The 9126-nt window shown below is 41.5% G+C and overlaps 1 long non-coding RNA gene across 1 annotated transcript in view; it reads left to right on the top strand.

Moving 5' to 3' along the window:
• The first annotated feature begins 356 nt into the window (after positions 1–356).
• LOC308572215 overlaps positions 357–9126 on the top strand; it is a 30434-nt gene continuing 21664 nt past the window's right edge. Inside the window, exon 1 of the long non-coding RNA XR_014001644.1 lies at positions 357–619. This is a non-coding gene — a long non-coding RNA (uncharacterized lncRNA). The remainder of the gene's footprint in view (positions 620–9126) is intronic.

Genomic DNA, 9126 nt, shown 5'->3' with positions numbered 1-9126 from the left:
TACAAATCTAATTTAATTAAAACACTCCAGCATCTTGCACTAAATCCAACAATAAAGGGGATGAAAGAAGGGGGGATACTGGATGGGTACGCATATAACCACCAATATGATTAAGTGGGGGTGTGTGTGCTTGAGATATCTATGGGTTTCTACTTCTGAGTGAAAATGCTACATCCACTCCTGTGATTAAGTGTTCTGAACATGCTACAGAATCAGGAACATTTTTGTCTTTCCATGTGCAGGAAGACAGGTGTTCCATCTGGAACCTGTTTGATGAGAGCTCAATGGATTCTGTGGCTCATTCTCTTGGCCCTTGGAATCTGCAGTGGGGGGAAATAATCCTTCTGTATCAATAGTGGTCCACACTGCACCCATTTCAAGGGCCTTAGCTATACACAGGATTCTACCCACTGAGGTCACTAAGATCTAAATTCCCCTTTAGGATCTGGATTTTAGTTTTAGGGCTTTGATGGTCTATGTACGAAATGTGGTCCAGACGGTTTCAGTTTTGCTGCATACAGCTATTTCACAGGCTTACTGCTGCCTTTGATCCTCTTTGAGGTTGGCGTGTGGAAATCTCTGGCTTTCATGTGGGTAGAATGCAGCCAACTGTACAAAGGTAAGCATCACATTCATTCCCCTATCCTCTTTTGCCTCAGGTACCACCCCCTAATGTCATACAGCCCCAAGAAGAGGGCTTGTGATGGAAAGTGGACTTTAGGCTGAAAAATGTCGCCCAGCCCATCAATCAACGAATGTACATGTATGTGTGAAGCATACCTAAGGAAGAACGGGGAAGTATTCACTGAGTATTCTGTCATGTGACAAAGGTCTTTGAGAGCAGAAGCAGTAAAGGAAGCAGTAAAGCAGTCTAGAAATGTTGAGAAATGCTGTAAAGCTGCACAATCACTCTGTATGCTGAATCACTGTGACTCATCTTGAAGATGACTCATTCTCTGTATCTGCTTGCAGGCAGACAGTTTGGAGCCTGTCAGTTTGGAGATAGCTTGGAGTTGGGGTTGGCAACCTAAGGTCCATGTACCACAAGTGACCCATGGGGGTCGTTTAACCGGCCCATGGACCCCTCCACACGCTCGGTCGACTCTCCTGCAGCCAATGGGAGGCTGCGCACACCTCCATGCCGGAAGGAGCGCCGGAAATAGCATTTGCACATTCATGCGTGTGTGCGCACACACTCCGGCCCACCGCAGCCTCTGCGGGACCGTGAGCAGCTCCAAGCCACAAAAACTTTGCCAGCCCCTGGTTTGGAGACTCTGTGGAGCCATGAGTGACAGTGGAGTCAGTGTGTGTATATGGAACCTGACTCAGAAGTGAAGCCTGTGCTCTGTGTATGCTCTGAAGCTAGTTTAAATCTTCTGTTCACTATGCTGCTTATTTGCAAACAAGTTTTAACTCAGTAGAGCTTTCATTGTTTTACTGAAGAAGACTCTGCATTATTAATTTACGCTGCGTGTCATATTCAACTGAAATGTCGTGGCATAGATCCTCACTGCCACAGTTTGTGTCTCTAATAAAGCGTTTCGAATAAAGGATCTCTGAAATACATATATAGCCCGGTGTAGTATTTAAATAAATGTGTTAGGAACTTGAGGTATGTGTATATGTATCTGTATATCTCCACTTTAAACAGAGCTGTAAAATGGCTAATCCTTTAAATTATCTGTGGTGCCAGCTTTAGAATTTGCCATCTAGTGGCATACAGCAAGTGATTTCATTTAAAAGTTGTCTTTTTGCTTCTGATTGCATCACATGCTGGAGTCTTCTCTCCCACCCCCCACCCCCATGTGATTATTAGAGCGACAAGAGATTTGTCTAACACAAATAATTTGTGATACTTGGTAGAGGCCAACCACATATTGCAGAGGGCTAGCTTGTTAAAATAACTTCCAGAACTTTCTGATCCTATTCAGCCCTAGGAAACCTTTAACAAGCAGCAGCATACAATAAGGAGTAGCTCAGACTTGGAAAAACAAGAAACAAAAATGGTTAAGTGCAGCGTGGGAAAATAAAATGCACATATTGAAAAGGGGAGAAGACATGATGGCCAGGTATATGAATGAAAGGTGTTTCAAAGAAAAATGGAAACCACTGGGATGTAAAGGATGCCAAGAAGTCTAACCACATATTGTTGAAACTGGACGATTTTCTCTGTTACTTCAAGGAGACCAGGTAACTCTGGTTAATAGCATCATTCCGACATTGTGACTGTTTTGGTAGATTTCTGTCCAAATAAAGCCAAAGTGGTTAGCTGTGGCATTTATCAATTCAGCTGTTTACAGTTGAAATTAAATAAGGGTATGTCCAGTCATTAGGGTATTCAGTCCAGAGCTCTTATCTCATTCCGAGGACCAGGGATGAGGTTAGGGTAGAACCTGTCCCAGATGCAACTTGGAAGGATGTGTGCATAACAGGTGCAAACAGATTATTATTTTTTAATCTTAAAATTATTGCTTGATTATCATCCCCACTAGTACAGATTGCTAGAAAACCTCTCTTAAAATTATAGTGCTAGACGTTTTGCTGGATGAAATCCAGTGCTACATTTCTGAATACTCTTTTGCACTATTTCAAGAGTGACCATCATGTGATGCGGAAAAATGTACACCCAGGCCCTATTAAATGTGATAAATGCATCTGATGGGGATGGGTCATGTGCAGTGCAAGGTATAAATAAGTACTAGGGGTGGGCATGGACTCCAGCATTGCCTTGTGTCTGCACAGTGTGTGTGTGTTTTAAATCTAATATATTTCTGAGTCGCTCTGTGCTCTCTCCACTTCAGTTTGCATTTTGGGTTCTGGGTGAACCTGTATAAAACAAGGCTATTAATGGAAAAATCTAAAAACATATATAACTTTTTTCTCTTTTGGCTAAAGAGGTATAGGAGCCCCTCCAGAGTTGATTATGTCTGACAAATTGCAGACAAACAGGTCCAGGAGCTTTTGGTTGAGCGAAGTAAACATGATTTATTTTCCTTATGGGGGAGGGAAACAGGGGTTTGTCTCTTTTTCCCCTTATAATAATAATTAGGAGGCAGCTGAGTAGTACATATTGTTGCTTCTACTTTTGGGGGTTGTTTTTTCAAACTCTGTAGCTTCACACCTGCCCTATTACAGTGGTACCTCAGGTTACATAGGCTTCAGGTTACATAGGCTTCAGGTTACAGACTCCGCTAACCCAGAAATATTACCTCGGGTTAAGAACTTTGCTTCAGGATGAGAACAGAAATCGTGCTCCGGCGGCGCGGCAGCAGCAGGAGGCCCCATTTGCAAAAGTGGTGCTTCAGGTTAAGAACAGTGTCAGGTTAAGTACGGACTTCCGGAACGAATTAAGTACTTAACCTGAGGTACCACTGTATTATTGTTATTATAATTATTAATTTGTTTGTGTCCTCTGATAGTCCTTTACAGGTATTCCAATAGGCTTTTATTGGTACCTGAAAGACCTTACAATGCAAGCTGGCTGTTTAGAATGCTGCCTGCCAAGTTCTGGAGAGTTCTGAGGTTCTTTTTTAAAAACTACAGCAAAGAGGGTGTGTGTGTGTGTGCGCGCGCGCGCGCGCGTGCGCATTACCCTCTCTTTTAATTTTTTACTGCTCTGTTTAGCAACAACAAAGCAGCCCAGAGCTCTTTAGTGCTTCACAGGCAATACAGCTCACATAACAACAGGCACTGCCAGCACCAGGTTTCAGGGGGCCTTTGACACAGTGACATCAATAGGCCCACACCATCCTAACAGACATCATATTTTCAGTGCCATCTATTTTTTGTTCTGCTGCTACTTCCATGGCAGCAATAGCAACACCACCACTTAGTGCCCTCCTAAGTGCACCCCTAGGTGACTGTTTTAGTGGTGAGTAGATGGCAGTGTCACTTCTGAACAGGATCCAAGCTCAACTCCCATCCATGTTAGCCACCTGCCACTTTAATTTACCCAAAGCAAATGTCCCAACCACATGGCTGCCTGGAAGTCCAGCAAGGCGGGTGCTGGAGTGATACAGCTGGCTTGGGCCAGCATGGGACTCTGTTGAGCTCTCAGTCAGTGCCCAACCTGGTTGCACAGCAGTGCCAGAGACAGGGGCACACTTCAGACTTTCCCATAATGCCTGGGGGCCTTGAGGGCACATGATGGTGGAGTGGGGCCAGTGAGCATGGCCCACTCTCTTCTCCACATGTGATGGTAATCTCATGAGGGGAAAATGACTGAATAGTGCTATAAGCTGAAGCTGGTTCCAGTCATTTTTGTTCCTACACAAAACAGTCTTTCACAATAAAATTTTATACTTGGTAAAGAAGGAATATCTCTTGAGGAGTGCAGATGTGTGTGTGTGTGTGTGTGTGTGTGTGTGTGTGTGTAGCCAGTAACAGCCATTTTAATGTAATTGTATTAATTCAGAGCTTATTTATATTTTATCATCAGGTTAGGTTTCTTTCACCTCCAAGAGCTAATTTTTTTCATACTGTCTGCTTTCATTAAATCCAAAATCTAGGCCAGTTTAGCTAGGTTTTATGGATCGTTTCATGTGACATTTGTAACTTGGCAGACACCGAGAGTGCGGATGTACGAAAACAGCATCCTCTGAAACAATAATGCATTAAGGTGTTCCTGCTTGTTTTGTGTGTGGTGGCCTTTGCCAGTTTAATATTGAAAGCATTTCATTTAAGCCACACTCTGAACTTCATTAGCTCCATAATGTAAACAGTTTATCATAGAGACATGCCTTTTGGTGGGTCGCCTTGTGTGGGACAGTGGTCACCTTTTATTTCCATTGCTTTATCTGGATTTTCCAAGCATATTATCCCATCATGTGCAAATTTTCCAACTCTCACAAATCAACATGAGGTAGAAGATTTTTTTAAAGGACATAACTTCTCTGCCAGTGAGATACGTTAGATATCCAAGTACTGTAGTTTTCCATCTCTTAAAAAAGGGGGGGGGGTTAAATACTTGCTGTATAAGCCTAGACATCTTTAGAATACATTGTAAAGAAAAATCTCCAGGTTGGCCTTTGGGGTGCAACTGAGTGGATCTGAAACTCACTTGTTCCCATATGAAAGTTTTGTTTGCTCATCTCCTAGGAAGAATTAGGGCCCTGCAGAGCAGATCAATAACTATGTAGGATACCAGAAATAGTTTCAGTTTTGCTCAAGCGCGCACACACACATGCGCGCACACACACGTGGGTATTTGCATATACACACAATTCACATCAGAGGTCCATATCTCATTTTGTGCTTCTTTCACCTCACTTTATTTATTTTTGAAGCATGGGGATACCTGGAGACAAAATCTATGTAACCTGAGTAAAAGCATCTTTCTTTCTTTCTTTTCTTAGTGTAGTAAACCATAACTTTTGAGTTTGCTCACCCAGCATTATTTGTTTAATAGAAATATTTTCCGTACCACCTGGTTCTGGCACAAAGTCAAAAATTTGCATTTATATGAGGTGGTTTATCAAATATAAGTCTGTTAAATACACATTGCATTTTGTTTGTGAGAAAATCTGTTCATATTTAATGTAGTTTTTTTAAAAAATTAACCTTAATGAAAGCTTCTGAAAATTGTTGTTCTAAGCATTTGAAATATGCAACACGAACTGGTTGAAGACATAAACATGTTTTCCATTATATGTTATCAGATAGCCCAAAATTACTTCAAAGAAGAAATGTGGGACTATGTTAAATTAAAAAGATAAGAAAGCATTTAGTTTAAAAAGCAAAGGTTTTTAGAAGAGTAAAGCATCTGACAGTTAACCCCAGCATTTCATAATCTCCTACTGGGTGGGACAGCAAAGGAGCGCAGGGGGAGAAAAGATATTTTATTTTTTATATATGCATGCTCATACCATCTACACCAACATACGGACATGCTGACAAATATAGCTGATCAGATATATGCAAGGGGGGGAAAGACACATTTGTTTTGCATGGTGATTTCAAAATGTAATTATTTGCACATGGTACAACATTGCTACCTTTGAGCTCTCAGGTCCTATTGGCAGCGTGTGCCTCTGCAGCACATGCAACAACCCCAAAAGATTGAAGAGCAACTTTCCCCTGAAGTTCCAGCAACTGATTTAAACTTCTACCACGAATCTGAAGTCATCAAAATATCTCCAGCCATTTAACACACCCAAGAAGAGAACCTTAGATGTTCTCTTCTCTGGAGCGATCTTCCATGACATGGTATGTCTCATCATTGTTGAGTTGTTCCATTTTGTATTTGAACATTTTCTTACCACACACACAAAAAACCTTTTTTTAAAAAAATCACCAGTTGGAGATTGGGCAGGAGAGTCCATAATTTTCTGGTTTACCTGTTTCCATGCTGAATCTCCTAAACTGCTTTTCAAACTTAAGGAAGGTTCTCTGGGCTCCTAAGAGAGAAAGCCACAAATGTGATGTGCAGGTGCCCCAGTGTGTCATATCTCTTGGCCACAGTTCATGAGTTTTGATGAGCATGTAGAATGCTGGGCATTCAGGATCTACACAATCCTTCCCTGTCGGCAAAATAATCCCCTCAGGTATCATTTTACGTGAGGGACACGGGTGGTGCTGTGGGTTAAACCACAGAGCCCAGGGCTTGCCGATCAGAAGATCGGCGGTTCGAATCCCCGCGATTGGGTGATCTCCCATTGTTCGGTCCCTGCTCCTGCCAACCTAGCAGTTTGAAAGCACGTCAAAGTGCAAGTAGATAAATAGGTACCGCTCCAGCGGGAAGGTAAACGGTGTCTCCGTGCGCTGCTCTGGTTCGCCAGAAGCGGCTTAGTCATGCTGGCCACATGACCCGGAAGCTGTACGCTGGTTCCTTTGGCCAATAAAGCGAGATGAACGCCGCAACCCCAGAGTCGGCCACGACTGGACCTAACGGTCAGGGGTCCCTTTACCTTTACCAGCTAATGAGTACTGGAAGGATTATAGGCAGGGGGCGGGCATCGTGAAGCAAGAGCAGACGCCAGCATGCTCATGGGAAATCCAAGTTGCAGAAGTACTAATATTGTTAGGGGGAAAGAGGGTCCAATGCAGGGGTCAGCAACCTTTTTCAGCCGTGGGCCGGTCCACCGTCCCTCAGACCATGTAGTGGGCCGGACTATATTTTGGAGGGGGGAAAATGAATGAATTCCTATGCCCCACAAATAACCCAGAGATGCATTTTAAATAAAAGGATACATTCTACTCATGTAGAAACACGCTGATTCCTAGACTGTCCACAGGCCGGATTTAGAAGGCGAATGGGCCACATCCAGCCCCCGGGCCTTAGGTTGCCTACCCCTGTTCCAATGAGCACTGAATGCTGAATATCTCTTGGATAGAAGGCAAAATATGGAAAACTAGGAGTGGGTGGAACTGGAGTTTCCTAGAGAAGGGCATGGCTGGCCAGAACCAGTTGCAGGAGTGCCCCATAATGAAACATTTTGTTGCAGGACTCGCTTGTAGTTTTGACGACCAAGAGGATGTTATTTTGTGGCTGGCATCTGGGAGTCTAGTCACCTTAACAGACCTCATTCATATAATAACATTTGCTTCTAGAAAAAGCACAAATGACCGTGAAGACATATTAAAAGAGTCAATGCCTTCAAAAAACAATGATGGCATAGTGGTTAGCTCATAATATCCCTGGACTGCCAGGTCATGTGTTAAATCCAGATGAGGGTCACTGATGCCTGGTGTTAGCCCAAATGAGTCCAATGTTAATACTGAGAAATCCTTGCAATGAGCTCACCACCTGTCCAGTGGATTGCAGAAATCCTACTTGTATAGGTTCAGTTTAAACCTGATGCTTACTAGGAAGCTTAAATTGGAAGTAGGTAATCTGGCTTTTGATTTTCATTACTGCTTGCAAGTATTTAAACTCTTTCCTCTTCTACCTAGATTTTTATGTTTTAAAAGGCCCCAAATCCTTTTTTTTTTTTGCTATTATACACTGATATGAATATCTATGCTTTAAATATATTATCCATAACCCCATACCTTTCAGATCTATGTTATGTGATATGTTTGCAAACATGTACCTCTGTATAATTGTGCTATAATCAACTCCCACTTTCTGACAGGGGTAAACACCATAGATCTTGGTTTGATCTTGTCTGTATTTGGAATTAAATGTAGCATGTACACTTGTTTACTTCCCCTAGGCTTCTGTGTGTGCGCATGTGTGAAATTATATGCACTTAGTTCAAACTCAATATGCTACCACTGCAGCTGTGATTCTTGTTCCAGTTCCTGAAATGAAGAATTTTTTTTCCAATTGGTACATATGATGATCTCTGTGTTCTGAGGGATAATCTCAGCAGTACTTACAATCTATAAGGATTCTCTCCCCACCCCCGTTTTGTTATCATATGTCCAAAGTTTCAACCCACTAAATACACACTTTTTGTAAGTGTATAATAGCTAACCTCAGGCCACTAATAGATTTAACCTTGCACGTTTTGTAGATCTTTTAAAGTGTTATGGTTTGAAGGTCAACTTCTCTGTCTTACTGTAAAGGAAAGCAAAGAAAGGAATAAAATTAGAAAGAATTAATTCTTCAAAAAGTTTATACAAATCAAAACCCTGCAGTTTCACACTGAGAACAAAAGAAGCATATTAAACACCAAAGTTTATCAAGACAAATTAGGTCCCAGTTTCAAATTTTCTTTAATCTTTTGCATCTGAACGTTTTTTTGCCTCATGCTGTTTTCCCTAGTTAAATGTTAAAATGAATTCTAGCCAATACCATTGACTTCCTCCTTTAAAAATATTGAGACACATAATAAAAAATTAATTACTTCCCCTAATTTCCGTGTGATTCTTTAAAAAGATGTAAAATTCATTTAAAGTAAGTGGTGACTTTGTCTTTGAAGATCACGACAATTAACATGGATCAAAGCGTAGGTTCTGTAACGATGATAGCTTATTAGCATAATGAAATTAACTTAGAGACAAGAATCTTTAATAGGTACAACAAAAACGCTTTAATAATACTTGAAGAAAATTATGTATTTGCTAGAAGTACAACAGTTTCAGACTTTCGATCCAATTAATAAGTTGTTAATTAGCTTTTTTCCCCAAACAATGTGCACTTTAAGTTAACATCTGGCCACTGGATAACACTGTTCTGTGGTA

The sequence above is a fragment of the Podarcis bocagei genome (assembly GCF_964188305.1).
Source record: "Podarcis bocagei genome assembly, chromosome: 1".
NCBI classification, from domain to species: domain Eukaryota; kingdom Metazoa; phylum Chordata; class Lepidosauria; order Squamata; family Lacertidae; genus Podarcis; species Podarcis bocagei.
The sequence above is the reverse complement of the archived record's forward strand: the minus strand, read 5'-3'. Positions and strand labels throughout refer to the sequence as shown.